The sequence below is a fragment of the Cnephaeus nilssonii genome (assembly GCF_951640355.1).
Source record: "Cnephaeus nilssonii genome assembly, chromosome: 12".
NCBI classification, from domain to species: domain Eukaryota; kingdom Metazoa; phylum Chordata; class Mammalia; order Chiroptera; family Vespertilionidae; genus Cnephaeus; species Cnephaeus nilssonii.
In genome coordinates this window covers 40,445,534-40,465,041 of record NC_137083.1, presented here as the reverse complement: position 1 = coordinate 40,465,041, position 19,508 = coordinate 40,445,534, and the positions used below count along the sequence as shown (strand labels likewise).

The window sequence follows — 19,508 nt, the reverse complement described above, 5'->3', positions numbered from 1 at the left end:
CTGCCTGTTTGTAATTTCTGTCCAGGATTTATACGTAGAGAACTTTATAAACAATGATTTTTTATACCCTTCCTTTATTCATGGGACTCAGTGTAAAGAAATGTCTTAAAATACGATCATTCCATACTGTTTCCAGATACAATTATTTCACTGTCCTTTCATAAAAGGATAAAAATAAAGTTTATAGGGTATTTGCTTTTGACCTTTTTAGGTTGCGCTCAATGTATTTGATCTAGAGATTGAATTTAGTGTACTATAGCTGAAATGCCATCTGTAGAGCTGGGGAATGTGAGCAGGATTCATCTTCAAAAAAGAATACTACTATTTTTAAAAAAATTTTTTTGAGAAAGAGGTGAGGAGATAAAGAACAGTTGGTGACTAAGGCAAAAAGCAAGATCCTAGTTTAAAAGATGGAGAAAATATTAATCTCAAGGAACTCTGACTTTCTTATTCTTATCACCATGTATCATACATTTAAATCTGTACCGTAATTTTCATAATTTAAAGGTTTTTCTGATGTTGCTTTATATAGTAGAGTGCTATTCCTAAATCTGCTTCCAATTAGATTTTGTTAGATACAGTTTTAATTATTGCTCTCTTCCCATCACATGTTCTCTAATCCTAAGAGTATATTTGAAACGATATATAGGGGTGGACAAAAATAGGCTGACAGAGGTTAGTATGTGAAACGGTTTATTCTTGTATTATTTATTAATTATTGTGTTATTTCTTTATATTATAACTCTAAGACTACTTTTGTTCACCTCTGTATTTTGATATTCAGGCTATTTTTCCTCTCCAACTTGTTTAAGGGCTCTGGCTCACTTATAGGTGGAAAACCCAAAGAATATATTATTTTGGGGGGTAAAGAATGACATACTGCTTCAGTGTGCCTTGATAATTCAGGAAAAAAGTCATTTGTTCTATGCGTGTTTACCTCCTGTGCAAAGAAAAATTATATCAACATTTTTTTCTAACTTCAGAAGGAAGAAGTGATATCTACATTTTGTACTTGCTGTTGCTAATTAACCCTTTGCACTCGCTTGCTTTTTTCTCGATTCCTTTATTCTACTCGGAATTTAATTTTTTAAATACCCCAGATTTTACAAAGCGCGGCAGTAGAATAAAAAACTGGAGTTTCTTTTCATACAAACTTATTTATTTGGATTTTTTTTATATTTCAAATTATTGATACATTCAAAGAGTATAAAAAGAGCTGCTACCAATGCTAACTGTGTCGAGTCACACTCAACATCAAGTGCAAAAGGTTCAAGTGCAAATTTTTTGTTTAGAAATTTTTTATTAAAATTTTGGATTGGTTTATCTTCTTGTTCCCCCTTTTGCCAACTGATAAAAATAAATCATACTAGGTAAGAATTTAAATCCATAGGCTCTTCTGATGAACAGCAGTATTTCTAAAGTAGGGGTTCCTAACCTTTTGGCTTGTCTTTGCCTGGTATAGCCCCAATTTACATATTTTCTTGGCTTACTTATTTAAAAAAATATTTTTATTGATTTCAGAGAGGAAGAGAGAGAGAGAGAGAGAGAGAGAGAGAGAGAGAGAGAGAGAAAGAGAAAGAGAGAGAGAGAGAGAGAGAGAGGGAGGGAGGGAGGGAGAGAGAGAAACATCAATGATGAGAGAGAAGCATTGATTGGCTGCCTCCCGCATGCCCCACATGGGATCAGCCTGGAACCCAGACATGTGGCCTGACCAGGAATTGAACTGTGACCTCCTGATTCATAGGTTGACGCTCAGCCACTGAGCCATGCAGGCCACGCCTCTTGACTTACTTATTAATAGGAGAGGGAGGGAAAGAAGCCTTTTCACTCCCGGAAGTGTATTGGTGGATGACTTAGGTGGTCACTCTGGCTTAATGGCTTCATAGATATTCAGTGTGGTTATTGTGTCCATGCTTTTTTCTCTGGGGTCAAATGTTCATTTTGGCAGAATGCTTGGAAGGGTGTGCTCTAAAATGATTTTGATTGTTTCTGTCTGGGTGGTGGGATTATAAATGATGTTATTTTCTTCATTGTACTTAACCTCTGTTTTCTAACATTTTACTTAATGAAATGATTTTGTTATTAAAACTAAATCAAAACAACTAAGTTTTCAAAAATTGTTTAATTTTAACAAAAATATAGACTACAATGATGAAGCCTATCAATCAGGCTTCTGCATTCCAAGCAGTACACACTGACTGTGACTCCTTTAACTAGAAATAAACTTCATTGGAGTGACTGCAGTAGGTGGTGGGACAACAGAAAAGGTGGGGGACAGGTGGAGAGGCAGAGGCCACTGTCATGCTGCTGGAACAGTCTTGGGACATTGTGGCTTCTGGAAGCGCCCTAACACTGTAGCCAGGGCCCCCTCCCACTATGAGTTTGCTGCCTGGTACCTTGAGTGACTCCTTCAGAGTGGGAGTCATCCAAAGTGAGCCTTGGCTGTGGGCCTGGGCCTTGGTCTCCCATGAGCAGGGACAGACCACATCTCCATTTCAGGATGCTTTATGCTTTATTACCATCTGCTTACAACTAAGGGATGAGAAAAATAATGATGGTCTAGTTATTTTGATAGCCACCTATTAGGAAATTGGACAAGGCAAGCAGTGCCTTTAAAGGGAACCTGCTTTGACTTAAAAATGATGTTAATTGCCACAAGTTAGAATCCCAAAGAATATTGCTTTGCTGTTGTTTACCCAGCACAATTCAGCCATTGCTTAGAACCTCTTGTCATTTGTCTGGTTGGGGGAATAGTTACTGACAGAGGGGTTGATTTAGCTATGTGCCTTGCCTTTAACTCTGGGTTATTTTGCTCATAAGCTATGTCAAACGGAATAATACTGTAGCTTTTTTAATGCTTTAATTGTCAGAATGTGCTGCTGTTGTTATTGGCTGTTAACATTTAAATGCTTTTCCCTAAATCAGTCCAAGACTTTAAAGTTTGTAATGAATAGTATACCAAGCAGTCAAAATAGAAATATCTTGGTAGGTTGCTCTTGGTGTGCTTTCTTAGGTTCTTCAGGTGTAACTTGCAGCCTTAATACAGCATCTGCGGGTCTCACATAGACACCACCTGTGACAACTCTTTACTTCAGTCAAGGAAGTCTAGTTTTTTTTTTTTTTTATATCACTAATATATATATTAGTGATTTCTCACAGAGAGGAAGCAAGAGGGATAGAGAGTTAGAAACATCAATGAGAGAGAAACATCGATCAGTTGCCTCCTGCACACTCCCCACTGGGATGTGCCCGCAACCAAGGTACATGCCCTTGACCGGAATCGAACCTGGGACCCTTGAGTCCGCAGGCCGACACTTTAGCCACTGAGCCAAACCGGTTAGGGCAAGGAAGTCTAGTTTTTAAACATAGATGAAGGTTACAGCAAAAGTTTGTGGCCACTTTTAAGTCAGTTTGCATTTTTCTAGTCAGAAGTTGAATGAGATTTAAGGAGTATATTTAGAGTTCATTTCAGAGATGAAAACTATTTTTGGGCCCTATGATAATTCATCATTTCAGATGGTTTGCTCCTCAGAATGCTTAGTTGCTTTAGCAAGGGAGATTTGTTTGAGGAAGAATATTTGCACAGTCCTAATAGATGGATTATCAAGATTAGAACATTTAAATGATCCAAGTAAAGGTATAAGTATGCTTTCCAGGATGTGTTGAGCAGATTGCATGGGTTAGTAGATCTTTTAATAGTAGACTGGCAATAGGGAGTGGGAATATGTAGGATGTTATGACAAATAATATTTGTTAGATTTTTATTCTCCTTTACATTTTAGAATTAAAAACGATATTATCAGCCTACAGAATGGCATTTCAGAAAGTTACAAATGTGATCAAATGCATACAATAATTTGTTTTTGTTTTTTTCTGAGAGTTGCTGCTGTTGCTGAAATATCTTGGGTTTCTGGTAGTCTCTTAGAAAGCTGATGGTGCATGGCATTCTGGTGGCTGTCCCATCAGGCCCAGGACCCATCTTGGCACAAAGCTGACTTCATGGTATCACCTGCTATAATTTAAAGTGAATCTTGAAACCATTGTCTATCTCATCAGAGACATTATGTCATCTTTTGTATCTTGCAGCACTGTGTGAAACAGTGTTCCCAAACTGCTGTTTGATTCTATCTCTACATGTGTGGAGGTGGTACATTTGGTGGTTTTCATTTATTTATAGTTTCTTAATAAAAACTTAAAGCGATTCATCTTAATTGGCTTAAATTTGGTATTTTACACCTGGTACCCATAAAATCTTTTCTTGGCTCCTGTTGTTGAAGTGTTCTGGTTTGCTCTCATCTCCTTCCCTTCTCTCTGCAACCAACCTACAGATCATTATTGTAAGCAGTGTCATGTCAGGCTTATGTGTCAAAAATTTTGGATTTATAATTTTGGACCTGTTGTTTACTAGCCATGGAGGCTGGATCTCTTATACTGTCCTAAAGTCCTCATGTATAAAATGGAAGTAAAGCGTGCTTTCCCTCTTACAGTAACACTGTATAATAATGATACTGTTTTTTAGTGAATTAGCCACCTGCAAATTATAATGCACACCATTATTTTATTTACCACTAAGAAAGACAATTCACTGCCTATTAAACTATGAAACACCATTGATTGCAAGATGCATCCTGCTATTCGGAATTATACATGTGAAAAGTATACCTATTAGAATATATGAAATACGTTATATGTGAAAGCTCCATTGTCCATATTGCTGTCAGAGTGATATATTAAGAACCACAAATCTTGTAATATCATTTCCCTGCTTGAAATTTCTCAGTGACTTCCCGTAGCCTGAGAATAAAATCCAAACCCTTAACATGATGAACAAGGTCTAGAATAATCTGGACCAAAGTGAGGTCTCTGGACCAGCAACATCACCACCACCTGGAAACATTTTAAAGAATGCCAATTCTCAGACTCTACCTTATTCCATGGGATCAGAAACTTGGGGATGGATCCCAGGAGTCGGTGCTTTAACAAGCTCTTTGGGAGATTATGATACACAGCAAATTTGAGAGTCACTGATCTAGGTAAGACCTATTTTATCCCTCCCCCACCCTGTGTATATAGAAGTTAATATAGAGGTACTGTGATTACTGGAATATAAGGTGAGCACTCTCCTCCCTAAGAAATATCCACCAGAGAAAAGCATGTAAATATCTCTCATCTTAGAGGCAGCTATTTCAATGGCTTTATTTTGAATAGCCAAGAATTCTTTGTGATTACATATTGTAAATTAACATGATTTTCCATCAGTGTTTAGTTTCAGATATTTTCACAATTCACTAGTGGAAGTAATACGAAAGGCAAAGGCATTTTAACACCAATTTTGTAATTATGTTTACCAGATTGGATGTGCGCGTGAAACCAGTGCATGTAAAATCTAATGGAAAAACTAAATTATAGTAGTTCTTTTTTAACAGTTCCAGTTGCAGTATCATGTATACTTAAATAAAAAGGATAACTTAAACAGCCTAGAAATAAAGATGATATATTTTAGAAAACTGACTTTAGACTAAAGAAGTGACTTTACTGATGAGTACAGTGTAAAAAGATGCGTGTGAATCATTTGAATAAACTTTTTTCACGAGGTGGAGAAAAACAGTCTTTCTAAATAATATTCAATAGCATGGATTTAAATATGTACTTACATTGAAAATTAAATATTATAGCCCAGCCAGCATGGCTCAAAGGTTGAGCATCAACTTATGAACTAGAAGGTCACAGTTTGATTCCCAGTCAGTGCACATACCCAGATTGCGGGCTCGATCTCCAGTGTGGGATTTGCAGGAGGCAGTCAATCAATGATTCTCTCTCATCATTGATGATTCTCTCCCTCCCTCTTCCTTTATGAAATCAATAAGAACATATCTATCTATCTATCTATCTATCTATCTAAAAGCCTAAATGACCGAACGACTGGTTGCTATGATGTGCACTGACCACCAGGGGGAAGACACTCAATGCAGGAGCTGCCCCCTGGTGGTTAGTGCACTCCCACAGCCAACCTCCCATAGCCAGCCAACCTTCTGCGGTCCCTCCCCCTGGTCAGCTGGCCGGATTGGTACTGGACGAGAAGGCCCTGATTGCCGGCCAGGCCAAGGGACCCCACCTGTGCATGGATTCGTGCACCGGGCCTCTAGTAGATATATAAAAAGAAAATTAAATATTATAACTAAACGTTTGACTGTCTCATCTCTATACCTAAAAGTTCATGAATTGTTAGATAGTATTTGTAGTTTCCAAAAACTGTATTGTCATCTCTGTCTTTTTTTCTCCTTGTGAGGTTCTTGTGTTCTGTGAAACTATTATTACCATACTCTCCCCAGGTCTGCCAGGCCTGTTGTCTTTCCCACATTTTATTTCTGCCTTCTAAAGCACCTGGTGCATACTACATCAGTGCACCTCTTTTCATTGCTTTGGTGCTTATTTCTTCTAGCGTATAAGTTATTTTAAGTCTCTTTAGGATAATGCATAACTAAATGTAATGAGCATAGGCTTTGTAGACAGTCTTGGTTTAAAAGATGACTTATCTATTATTTAGTTTTCTAACCTGAGGAAAGTTACTTAATCTTAGTCTCCAGAAATTTAAGGTAATTATTAGTTTGTAGTTTATATTATGTATTGAATGAAGTGACATATAGTAAGCATCAATAAAACTTACTATTCAATCTTGTCTCAGCACATTATAGGGATCCAGATATATTTCTTAAGTGAGATAGAGGGGTTTTTCTTTAATTTGACCTCATTATCTCTAGATGGGTCAAAAAGCAATCGCAATAGCAGGTTAATAATGCGGATTTTTTTCAATAGATGTAGTTACACATATGTTGATATATGTGCGATTTGATATGTATACTGTTTTGTTGTATTGACAACAAGTTTCAAAACTTCATATGTCAAATTTTCTGAAGGTGTTAACATCATAGGTATTTTTACGCTTAAAAATGTCGAATTTCATGCCAAAGAAAGAGCACTTGTGGGAAGTTTTAATACATTACTTTATCTTGAAGAAAAGTGCTGCTGAAAGTTATCGTATACTTCAGGAAGCTTATGGTGAACATGCTCCATCTCAAGATACTTGTGAATGCTGGTTTAAACGCTTTAAAAGTGATGATTTTGATGTGAAAGACAAAGAACGTCCAGGTCAACCGAAAAAGTTTGAAGTCCAACAATTACAAGCATTATTGGATGAAGATGCGTGTCAAACTCAAAAACAAGTTGCAGAAAGATTAAACGTTGCTCAGCAAACAATTTCCGATTGTTTACAAGCAATGGGAAGGATTTTAAAGGAAGGAAAATGGATGCCGCATCAACCAAAAGAAAGACAAATGGAAAACCTAAAAGTCACCAGTAAAATGTTGCTTCAGTGGCACCAAAGGAAGTCTTTTTTGCATCGAATTGTGACTAACAATGAAAAGTGGATTTATTTTGAGAATCCCAAACGCACAAAATCAAGGGTTGATCCAGGTCAACCATCAACATTGACTGCAAGGCCAAATGGCTTTGTAAAGAAGACAATGCTCTGTGTTTGGTGGGATCAGGAAGGTGTGGTGTATTATGAGCTTCTAAAACCAGGTGAAACCATTAATACTGATCGCTACCAACAACAAATAATCAATTTGAACCACACTTTGATCGTGAAACGACCAGAATGTGCCAGAAGACACGGCAAAGTAATTTTGCTTCATGATAACGCATCACCACACATTTCAAAACCAGTTAAAGACACGTTAAAAGATCTTGCCTGGGAAGTATTAACCCACCCGCTGTATTCACCAAACCTTGCTCCTTCAGATTACCACTTGTTCTGATCGATGGCACACGCACTTTCTGAGCAGCACTTCAAAATGTACAAAGAAGTGGAAAATTGGGTTTCTGAATGGTTTGCCTCAAAACAAGAAAAGTTCTATTGGGACAGTATCCGCAAATTACCTGAAAGTTGGGGAAATGTGTAGCTAGCGATGGACATTACTTTGAATAAAGCACTGTTGATGTTTCTCTTGAAATTATCATGTTTTCTTTGATTACAAAATCCACATTATTAACCGGTACACCTGGCAGTCCTAGCCACTTTGGTTCAGTGGGTAGAACATCGGCCTGCAGACCAAAGGATCCCAGGTTCGATTCCGGTCAAGGATCTGCCTGTACCTTGGTTGCATGCCCCTCCCTCGCCCGGGCCCTGGTCGGGGCTCTTGCAGGAGACAAGCAATTGATGTATTTCACTCACGTTGATATTTCTTCTCTCTGTCTTTCCCTCTCTCTAAAAATCAATAGAAAAATACCCTTGGGTGAGGATTAAAAAGAAAAAGAAAAAAAAAGCAATAGTAATCCATAGATTAATATTAGCATATGTTTCAAAATCTTTCTTACTAATATATTTGCATTGCTTCAAATAATAATTGTTTAATTCTAACCTTCAAAAAAATCACTCATAATTGCACACGCAGTTTTGTATGTTTTGTAGTCTTTTTCTTCCCTTTTCTCTTTTTATATAACTGAGTTTATCTTATTTTTACTGGAATAGAAAAATGTTAATGTGAATCTTTTAAAATAGGGACCTAAATTTCACATCAGTACAGAAAAATGTTTAACTGGGCCATTTCTTGAAATAAAAATAATTATACATTGTTAAAATAAAATTAATTTTATCTTACCAGTATGTTGAACAAAATTTATCATTGTTGCATCTGTAATACAGTTCATAAAATGAACAAAGAATATCCCACTCCCACCTCCCAATATATTTTCCACTTCATATATTAATCATATATTAATTTTATAGGAATTAATAAGAGAGCCTTATTTTTGTAAAGGTAGTTGAGAGCTTCATCTCTTTTTCCAGTGATCTCCCTAAATCTTTAACATACAAGTTGTGTTCTTTGGAAGGTCTCTTAATGCAGTATGTTTGTTGATCTTGTCTTCTGTAGTTGTTAGTTGGTCTTCTAGTTTCTTGTCAGTAGCTTTGCCGGTTTTTAAAGTAAAAATCTATTTTATATCAACATGAAATCTCACATATGTTTAATTTTATAGAATTGTATCTGTATTCTGTTGTCAAGTGCTTAATTTTAGTGAAAGACTAATTAATTGATCTCTTCCTCTATTAAACATGTTTGTTTTTTTCCAAGTAGAGAAAGATACTTGAATAGGATTTAGTTTTATGACTGCTCAGTTCATTCATGAATATTTTTGTGTTACTTATTTCCTTTTTGCAACCTCATGATGTCAGAGACTTTTGATTACAAGTATTTGAATAATAATCTTGTATTCAGTTTTTATATTGCCATTTGCTTTAATGTTGTACTTCAAACTTTAAAATTAATTAAAAAATCTTATTTTTAAATGAATTTGAGAAAGTTGGATTCATAGGATCCTATAATACATTTTGTTATATAAAAATGATTCTTGATAGTTGTATACGTTTTTAAATTAACTTTTTAAATCCTCACTCAAAGATATGTTTATTTACTTTTATATTAAGAGAGAGAGAGAAGCATAGATGTGAAAGAGAAACATTGATTGGTTGCCTCTCTTGTGTCCCAACTGGGGACCAAACCTGAAACCTAGGTATGTGCTCTGAATGGGAATCGAACCTGCAAGGTTTCGTTGCATGGGATGTCACTCCAACCATCTGAGCCACACCAGCCAGGGCTGTTGTATATATATATTATTAACTGAAAAATGTTTGGATTGTTTTCCATGGGTAAATTCCTAAGGATGGCAAGGTAGGACCATTTTAAAGTTTATTTGTTTGTTTTTTTAAGAACCAAAATGAATTTATTTACAAAATTTCTTACTTGACCAGTGAAGAACCAAGAAAAAATATACCAAGAAACAATCACCTATGACCCCACAAATAGTTTTTAAGCCAGTTCATACAACACAACCAGAGCAGCTCCTGATAATTAGGCTTAAAAAAAGAAGTCCTTCTGCATGTCCTTCAATTGAATAAGAACATACCTCTAACCACAGGGATCTGTATAAGTAGCATCATGGTACTTGTAGACTCAGTTGAGTCACAGTTTCAGTGTTACTCCCTTCCTACCTTACATAGATTTTCACAATGTTTCTTGATTCCTTTGTTGGCTTCTTTTTCTTTCTCTCCTCCTTTTTTGGTTTTCTCTTTTCTCTCCTTTGTTGGCTCCTTTCTCTTCTTTGTCTTGAACACTGGTGTAAATTACTTTGTTATGGCCTTACTGGTTCAGAGCAATTTCAATGACAAAAAAATTGTATTCTGGGGGCTCTTTAGCTGATACTGATTTTAGTTCTTCTGGGTCCAATACATTTGTCCTGAGTTTCTCAAAATTTTTCTGAAATTCAGAATAGGTTTGGTCATCCACTTTGGTGAGTTTCAGGAATTGTGGGTCAACTGATGAAATCAGCTTGTAGTAGACTTCAGCATGCTGCATTGCTCTCACGGCCCATGCCATCTCAATATCAGGGTCATTACCATAAGACTCAGCTGGGAGAGAAAGAGCATGTGCCACTGATACCAGTTCCCCAGAAACCGGCTTTTCACTTCCACCAGTCGCCTCCATGTTGCAGCTAACAAAGTGCCCATTTTTAAGGTTTTTGATACGTATTTCCCAGTTATTTTATCAATTTACATTTATCAACAGCAGGAACATGCCCCTTTCAGTACACCTTTATGTGTGTGGTTGTTTTTAAAACTGGAAAAAATGTGAAAAGTTAAGGCATTTCCCTTTTATGGGGGAAAAATTCACTTCATGTAAACCTGTGCTCCTACAGTCATTGTGCTTGAGTGTGCCAAGTCAGTCCTTCTCAAAACACATGGTTTTGCCATTTCCTGTTCCCCATTTACTGTTACTTGGTACTCCCATGGATTTCAGGGGTAATATTTTTTTAAATGAAAGAAAAAATATTTCTTTACTTGGCCTCTTAGAACTGCTTTGTATCAGTACAGGACATTGCATTTTCTGTATAACTGCCTACAATAAAGTATACTATAGTTACTTAAATTTTACCTTCTCTCCTCCACCAAATGCACAACACGGGCGAGGGTACTATATTTTTAGTGCCTTTAATAATTTTACCCCATTGATGCAAAAAACATGGAACAATAACTACATTAAAATTTTAAAGTTTGTCCTTAACAATATGTTCTGTACTTAAAAAGAACTGTTTGGAGTTCAACTAATGGGAATAAAGATTCTAGATAAAAATTTTCCTTTAACTAGTAAAGGTTTTTTTTGCTATGTGGTATGTAGTGTTTGTTTTGGCAGCAAGTGAGGTGAGGATATAAAAATGAATTCAAAGGAAAGGTGGGTAAGGGGGGGTGGGGTAAGGAGAATTAATTGTAACTTAAGGCTTATTAACACTTTTATCAAATGTTTCTTTTATTTTCCTTGATATAATTCTGGTTCTCCCAGTTGCCAGGTATAGTTCAAATGGGCTTCAGTGTTCTTTTTCATAAAATGGAGGATAATAATAAAAATAATATCCACCATAGAGCTGTAAGGAGGATCAAATGCGTGAACGTATGTAAAGTGATCAGGACAATGCCTAGCAGTTTAATCTCTGTTATGATTACACTTAATACTTTAAAAATAAACTTAGTTTGGTGCAACCAACTTACCTGTTTTTCCTTTGATTGCTTGAGCTTTGGTTGTCAGATTCAGTGAAATCATGAAACTGCCAAGACCAATGTTATAAAGCTTTTTCCATGTTTTCTACTAGGTTTTATAGTTTCATGTCTTACATTTCAACTTTACTTCATTTTGAGTTGATTTTTTTGGTAAGAGTTGATATAAGCGTTCAATTTTATTTCTTTGCAAGTAGATAGCCAGTTTTCCCAAGACTATTTGTTGAAGAGACTGTCCTTTATTTTATAGTAACGTAACTTCTGTTTTATTATTATATTGGTGGTTTGGCCACAGGAGTTTATGTTTTTTCTAGTACCTGTCTGAAATAGAAAGTGGAAAAATAGGTGAACATGGTTATTTCCTTGCAGATGTCTATGAATTTAATCATCGATAGATAGATAGGTCAATTGTTTGAGGACTCCTGAGGGCACAGAAAAGTGAACCTGAATGGGAGATGAAGAACATCTGTGATGTGTAATGGGTGCTATTTTGAGGCACAGTTAATTTGGTTTTGGAATTTGTAGGGATAGTTGCAATGTTGAAAGAGAAAAATTTTGAACATTGTGAAGGGACCATAGGATCTTTGGGGTTGTTGAGCAATCAGAGAGGATGAGTCTTAATTGTTTAAAATTCATAATGAAGTCTTTCCATAAACCATTTATATTTTATGTATGAACTTGGAGCCCAAAGGAGGAAAAAGAGGAAAGCAAAAAGGACTGTACATCTCTAATGGCCGTTCAACCAGTAAAACTCATCAAACTCACACTGAAATTTTAAATTGTGTATCAGTGCTATAATCTGTAAACCTGGTGTCTTTGTATCTTGAAATTTCCCTGGATGAGGTTGCAAAGTTTATAGGGATGCTTTTCTTTGGGCACTCTGAGGGGAGAACTACTGAGGTATCATCCTCTAATTCAGGGACTTGGGTTTTGGGGAATATAAGCCCCTATCCCCTGATAAAGCTTTGGGATAGTGCCCAGTCAAGCTTGGGCTCTAATCCTTCTTGATTCTCATTCTCATTCTCATTCTCATTCTCATTCTCATTCTCATTCTCATTCTCATTCTCATTCTCATTCTTATTCTTATTCTCTCTCTCTCTCTCTCTCTCTCTCTCTCTCTCTCTCTCTCAGAGAGTATATACTTAGAAGTGGAATTGCAGAGTCACATGGTAATTTTATTTTTAAATAAAATTTGCATTCGGATGTCGAGTGTGACTCAACACGGTTAGCATCGGTAGCAGCTTGAGAAAAAAGCAAGCGAGTGCAAAGGGTTAAACTTTTGTAGAAACTTCAATATTGTTTTCCTAAGCGGCTGCACCCTTTTACATTCCCAACCACAATGTAAGAGATTTCCAGTTTTTCCACATCCTTGCCAACACTTTTTAATTATCTTTTGTTATTATTGTTATTACTAGAAGCCTGGTGCACAAAATTCATGCATTGGGGATGGGAAGTGGGGGGTCCCTCAGCCTGGCCTGTGCCTCTCCCAATCCGGACCTCTCACTCCTTACTGCTCGCTGCTCCTTACCACTCAAACCTGCTGCTCCCTAGTGTTGCCGTGGAGGCGGAAGAGGCTCCCACCACCACCGCTGTGCTCGCCAGCTGTGAACCCGGCTTCTACCCCTGAGTGGCGCTACCCCTGTGGGAGCGCACAGACCACCGGGGGGCAGCTTCTGCGTTGAGCGTCTGCCCCCTGGTGGTTAGTACGCATCATAGTGACCGGTGGTTCTGGTTGTTCCGCCATAATGGTTGCTTAGGCTTTTATTATATAGATGAATACCTATCCTATTAGGTGTCATACTTTAGAGTGGCGTTGAGGGGGGAGTCTGGTGGCCGCTATCTACTTGAGAGGTGGCGGCTGATTGGGAAGCCCTGCCGTGCTCCATCCAGGAGAGGACACAGATGGGACAGACTCTTGATTTCAAATATGAGTCTTAAATAGAAAGTTACTACAGCATATGATCCAGACTACTGGTTGGCAGGTCTCTGTAGCTTGGTTTTAATTAAAAAGCGTTTTTCTCTTCAAAGGTAGAACAAAGAAAGCTGCTAAAATTGTCTTAATAAAGTACAGTTGGTTGTCTGTATCCATGGGTTCCACATCTTTGGATTCAACCAACTGCTGATCAAAAATACTTGGGAAGCCCTAGCTGGTTTGGCTCAGTGCATAGAGCGTCGGCCTGCAGACTGAAGGGTCACGGGCTTGATTCCAGTCAAGGGCATGTACCTGGGTTGCAGGTTCCTCCCCAGAGCCCCTGCCCTGGTCGGAGCTCGTGCAGGAGGCAACCAGTCCATGTGTCTCTCTCACACCAATGTTTCTCTCTGTCTTTCCCTCTCTCTCTTCCACTCTTCCTAAAAATCAATGAAAAAATATCCCCCGGTGAGGATTAACAACAACAAAATAATAATAATAATAATAATAATAATAATAATAATAATAATACAAAAATACTTAATCAAGTTATATTGTTATATGACTTATGTAGTTCTGTCTACAATGATTGTGTCTGTACTGAACATATACATACTTTTTTTCTTGTCATTCCCTAAAAAATACAGTTAACAACTGTTTACATAGCATTTATATCATGAAGGTATTAGAAATAATTTGAAGTATATGAGAGGATGTGCATAGGTTATATGCAAATACTACACCACCTATAATAATAAAAGCGTAATATGCTAGTTAGACAGGACGACCTTCCAGATGAAGCCGGGGCTGCGAGGGAAGCCCAGGTCCTGGGTGCCAGAGGGAAACCAGTGCCGGCAGCTGGGGGAAAGAAGGCCTACTCTTGCACGAATTTCGTGCATCAGGCCTCTAGTTTTATATAATGGACTTGAGCATCTGGGGATTTTGGTATCTGTGGGTTCCTGGAACCCATCCCTCTCAGATACCAGATACCTAAGGACCCCGTTCCTATTCGAATAATAATGGAACTACTTGAAATGATGATGATAGAGAATTGAATTTGCCTCATAACACAATTTATAAATGTTGGCAGCACCTTTAGATGTACCATTAGGTATTGGTTGTTGTTTTTTCCTTTTATGAGTTAGCTTTCTCAAAAATTACAATAATTTTTAAAGTAATACCACCATTTCCTAGGTCTATAATTTAAACTTCTTTTTTAGTTACAGCTGGTTTCAGGAAACCAGCTTTGCGTTTATTCTTTTATTACTTTGTTGTCCTCCTTTTCACATGAAAGAAATTTGATAAAACCCAAAGTTGACAATTCCAACTGACACCATAAACATAAATCATTTTCTTTAAGAACATGCTGGACATGCAGCTGCTAGTGGAATGAAAACCTAATTTGCTTCTCTATATCCGTCTTTATATGTTGGAGCTGTTGCTTAAAAATCTTGAAAGAGGGAACATGTTAGTAGTCATTAATGCAAACAAGCATGGCTGTCCTGTGTTTCATCATTGGAGATTCTGTCCCCTTATTTCTAAATCAGTATAGTGCTCACCACAATGCATGGCACATAGTTGGTTTCCAATAAATATTTGTTGAGTGAAAGTACTTTACCAACATACTGAATATTTGAATCCTTTACAGTTTTTAGTACTTATGAATGTCAGTTACTACTTTGTGAAGATAAAACATCACTCTTAGAAGAGATTTTTGTACATTTAATTTAATTTTTATTGAATTTTGCAAAGAGAGCGAGAGAGAGAAACATCATTGTGAGAGCAAAACATCAACTGGCTTCCTCCTGCATGCCCCCTACCAGGGATCGAGCCCCAAAACCTGGGCATGTGCCCTGACCAGGAATTGGACCAACAACCTTTCAGTGCGCAGGACAACGCCCAAATAACTGACCTGCACCAGCCAGGGCTTAGAAGCATATTTTTATGTAGAATAAGAAAACAGACAATGTTTCTCTGTGTGCAGGATTAAATTAAGTGGTTTGGAATGCTCCTTAAAGCAGTTTATGTGATGGCATGAGCTTTGTTTGTGTTGAACCCTTCACTCACCAGGCATTTTTATAAAATACTGATGGGATTTCCAGAAAAAGCTTTTTACTTTTTAAAATTCACATATATGCTCTGGCCAGTGGTGATCAGTGGTTAGAGCACTGAAGGATCAAAGGTTTGATTCCTGGTCAAGGGCACATACCTGGGTTGCAGGTTTGATTCCTGCCCCAGTCCAGATGCATTCAGGTGGCAACCAATCGCTGTATCTCCCTCACATCGATGTCTCTCTCTCTCTCTTCACCCCTCCCTCCTTCCTTTTCTCCCTTCCACTTTTTCTAAATATCAATGGGGAAAAAATTTAGGTGAGGATTAACACAACAGCAACAAAAATTCAAAAAATATTTCACTTATACATTATCCAGAATTATAAGGTAAATTATTGTGTTTGACATTTAATTTATTTTTAAAAATTAAGGTTAGAAAAGGATTTAGTGACTATGCCTTTAAAATAAAAAAAGTGATTTCATATATAGGAGTGGCAAAAGTAGGGTTACAGTTATAATACAAATAATACAATAATTAGTAAATAATAATACAAGAATAAACTTGTATATACTCACAACTGTAAACCTACTTTTGCCCACCCTTGTATTTAAAGAAAATAGTTAAATGTTTGAATGTTAGCTGTCTTCTTTACGTTACAGATTAAATATCTGTTTAGCAGGAACTAAGTTTTCCAGAGTTCTTTTGTTCTTCATTTCAACTATCTAAAACATAGGCAGGAGTAAGAATACAGAGTTTTGAAATTTTGTAGTGTGCAAGGCACCGAACCAGGAATTGGGTGGTGTGGAGGAAGTGGTAAAGCCTGTAGGTGGGAGAGGAGAATGTGTATGCTGTTAATCAAAACACACAGGGACTGCAGGAAGTGCTGTAGCCACTATCTGTGGAGGACAGACACTTCAGAGGGACAAAGAGTATAACTTGGCAAGATAAAGAGTAAGGAGGCATGGCTTTTATCAGGCAGAAGAGCAAGGTTGAGCTGAGATGGGAGACAAATTCAGGCAGGGAGGTATAGCAGGGAAGCATTGAAGGACAGGCTTCAGTTCTGTATTCTGCCTGGGTTATGGAATGTGGACGGAGAGCCTGTGACCGGCCAGCACGTTAGAAGCCTCTTCAGAAGAAGCTTTTTCATTTTTGCGGATGTTACAGAAGGATCTGGAAGGCGATGGCAAAGATTAACTGTTGTAGTTTATTTATTGTTTTAAACTGAAGAGATTCACAGATTATTTATTTATGTATGTATTTATTTATTTCTTTGAATTACTGCCTTTGAGCCTATTCTGGGCAGGTGGAGGCAGGTTGTAAAGTCACCTTTTCTGGACTGAGAGGCCCTGGGCTGCCAGGTGCCCTGGGCGGTCTCTGTGTAGTCAGTGGTATGCCCACCACTTTATCCTATACCTGGGTTATTTTCCCCAAAAGATAATTGCATTAATAGTGAAAATTTCTTATATGTAATTTGTGCCTTTAAAAATTAAAGTTCTTATTTGAATAAATGTGAAAGCATTTAGATAGTCTGGCTCATAGTAAGAACTAGAGTTGAACTGGCTTTTTCCACCAGTGCAGTTATAAACTTCCCTGTTCTGATTTCAGATTCATTCCAACAAAATACTCCATGAGGTTAGGGGTTACATCAATCTTGTTCATGATGAAACAAACACAGAACTATGTAAGAGGTGGGAGCAAGGTTATAGTTGCACACAAGTGCAAATATTTTGGAAGTGTGTGTTTTTAAAAAATATATATATTTCTTTATTGATTTCAGAGAGGAAGGGAGAAGGAGAGAGAGATAGAAACATCAATGATGAGAATCATTGATGGGCCGCCTCCTGCACACCCACTACTGGGGACCGAGCCCGCAACCCAGGCAAGTGCCCCCGGCCAGAATCAAACCCGGGACCCTTCAGTCCGCAGGCCGACGCTCTATCCACTGAGCCAAGCCAGCCAGGGTTGGAAGTGTGTTTTAAAATTCAGTTATTATTGATTCAATTCAGTACTTAACACCAGCATGCTCTTTTTTAAAAATGTAACCAGTGATGGGAAACTTACAAGGGACATGTGGAATAACAGGGTTTTAAAGAGTTAGCAATACCCAGAATAGTTACTGAAGTAGGTAACTAAGAAAATAGTCATTTTTAAGCTTTTAATTTTGCTGTTAAAAAACTACTGTCTGCTGTACCCTGGCTGCGGGCACATCCCCAGTAGGGAGTGTGCAGGAGGCAGCTGATCGATGTTTCTGTTTCATGGATGTTTCTAACTCTCTATCCCTCTCCCTTCCTCTCTGTAAAAAATCAATAAAATATATTAAAAAAACTACTGTCTGCTTACTTTGTCTTCAGTTATTGTTTGATCAAATCTTTAGATTTTAAATTTCATACTTAACTCATTATAGTGAATTTATTAATTTTATAGAAAGGTATTAGTAAACTTGTGAATCACAGTAAAGAAAGGATCCTTTCTTTGTTGTTGGGATGTTCCTAGTAGAGAGCGTGCAAGAAACCATCTTAAGCAGTTAAACTACTAATAAAGGGTAACTGGCACAGATTTTTGTACAGCAAACTGGCAAGATGTTGGCTTTTAAAAACAATCTTCACCTGAGGAAATGCTTATTGACTTTTATCTTTTTAAGAAAGGGAATGGGGAAAGGGAAAAAACAAGTGGGGATTGAAACCTCAACCTTTTGCTTTTCTGGACAATGCTCCTACCAACTGAGCCACTGGCCAGGGCTTATGCTTGGTTTTTAAATGTGTATAATCTTTGACCTGCTAATTTATTCCTGAGACTGTGTTCCAAGAAAATAATTTGTAAAATACAGGCAAAGATGTGTGACTGAAGATGTTTTTCATAATATTATCTGCACTCTCCCAAGACTGAAAAAGAATGGTTAATTTTGGTAGTTCTGAATGAAGTCATCTTTGTCTATTAAAATGATACTTAGAACCTGGCCAGCATGGCTCAGTGGTTGAGTGTTGACTTTTGTACCAGAAGGTCTCGGTTCGATTCAAGGTCAGGGCACATGCCCAGGTTGTGGGCTGGATCCCCAGTAGGGGGCGTGCAGGAGGCAGCCAATTATTGATTCTCTCTCATTATTGATGTTTTTACCTCTCTCTTCCTCTCCAAAATCCATAAAATATATTTAAAAATTATAAAATGATACTTAGTTCTTTATCTCAAATTATGTAAGATATACCTGGGTAAAAATTGTGAGTAAACACATAGAGATAAAATGATATGTCTCTGGACACTAGGACTGTAAGCAATTATTATTTTTTTTTGGTACAACTTCTTTTAACTGTCCTTTATTTTTATTATATACTAGAGCCCCGGCACACGAAATTCGTATGCGGGTACGGTCCCTAGGCCTCGCCTGCAATCAGGGCCATCTTCCCCGGCTGCCCGCAGCTGGCCGTGCCCCTTACCGCCACCCACCCCTGGTTCCCCGTTCACCATCGGCAATCGGAGCCTGCCGGCCGGGGAAACAGACCAAGAGGTAGTCAATGCGCCTCATAGTGACTGGTTGAGCGGTCGTTCTGGTCATCTGCCATTAGGGTCAATTTACATATTACCCTTCTATTATGTATGAATTTATTGATTTCAGAGAGGAAGGGAGAGGGAGAGAGAGATAGAAACATCAATGATGAGAGCGAATCATTGATTGGCTGCTTTCTATACGCCCCTCCCTGGAGATCGAGCCCGCAATCTGGGCATGCGCCCTGACTGGGAATCGCACCGTAACCTCCTGGTTCATAGGTTGATGCTCAACCACTGAGCCACACGGGCTGGGCTTACTTGACTTTTAAATAAGGTATTATGTGGAATAAGAATAGTATATATTTAATAATATATACATAGTATAAGATATGTATTATGTAATAATGCATAATTCTGTGGTTTCTTAAACCTCTTTCCATGATTTGGAGTAATATGCTA

General features: G+C 37.6%; 1 protein-coding gene and 1 pseudogene across 6 annotated transcripts in view; one reads left to right on the top strand and one right to left on the bottom strand.

Annotated features, from left to right (window-relative positions):
* SRPK2 (SRSF protein kinase 2) overlaps window positions 1–19,508 on the top strand; it is a 243,726-nt gene that overhangs the window by 119,096 nt on the left and 105,122 nt on the right. The window lies entirely within an intron of this gene.
* On the bottom strand, window positions 9,453–11,237 carry LOC307108460 (protein PBDC1-like; annotated as a pseudogene). Its single transcript has one exon. The product of its transcript is annotated as a protein PBDC1-like (transcript).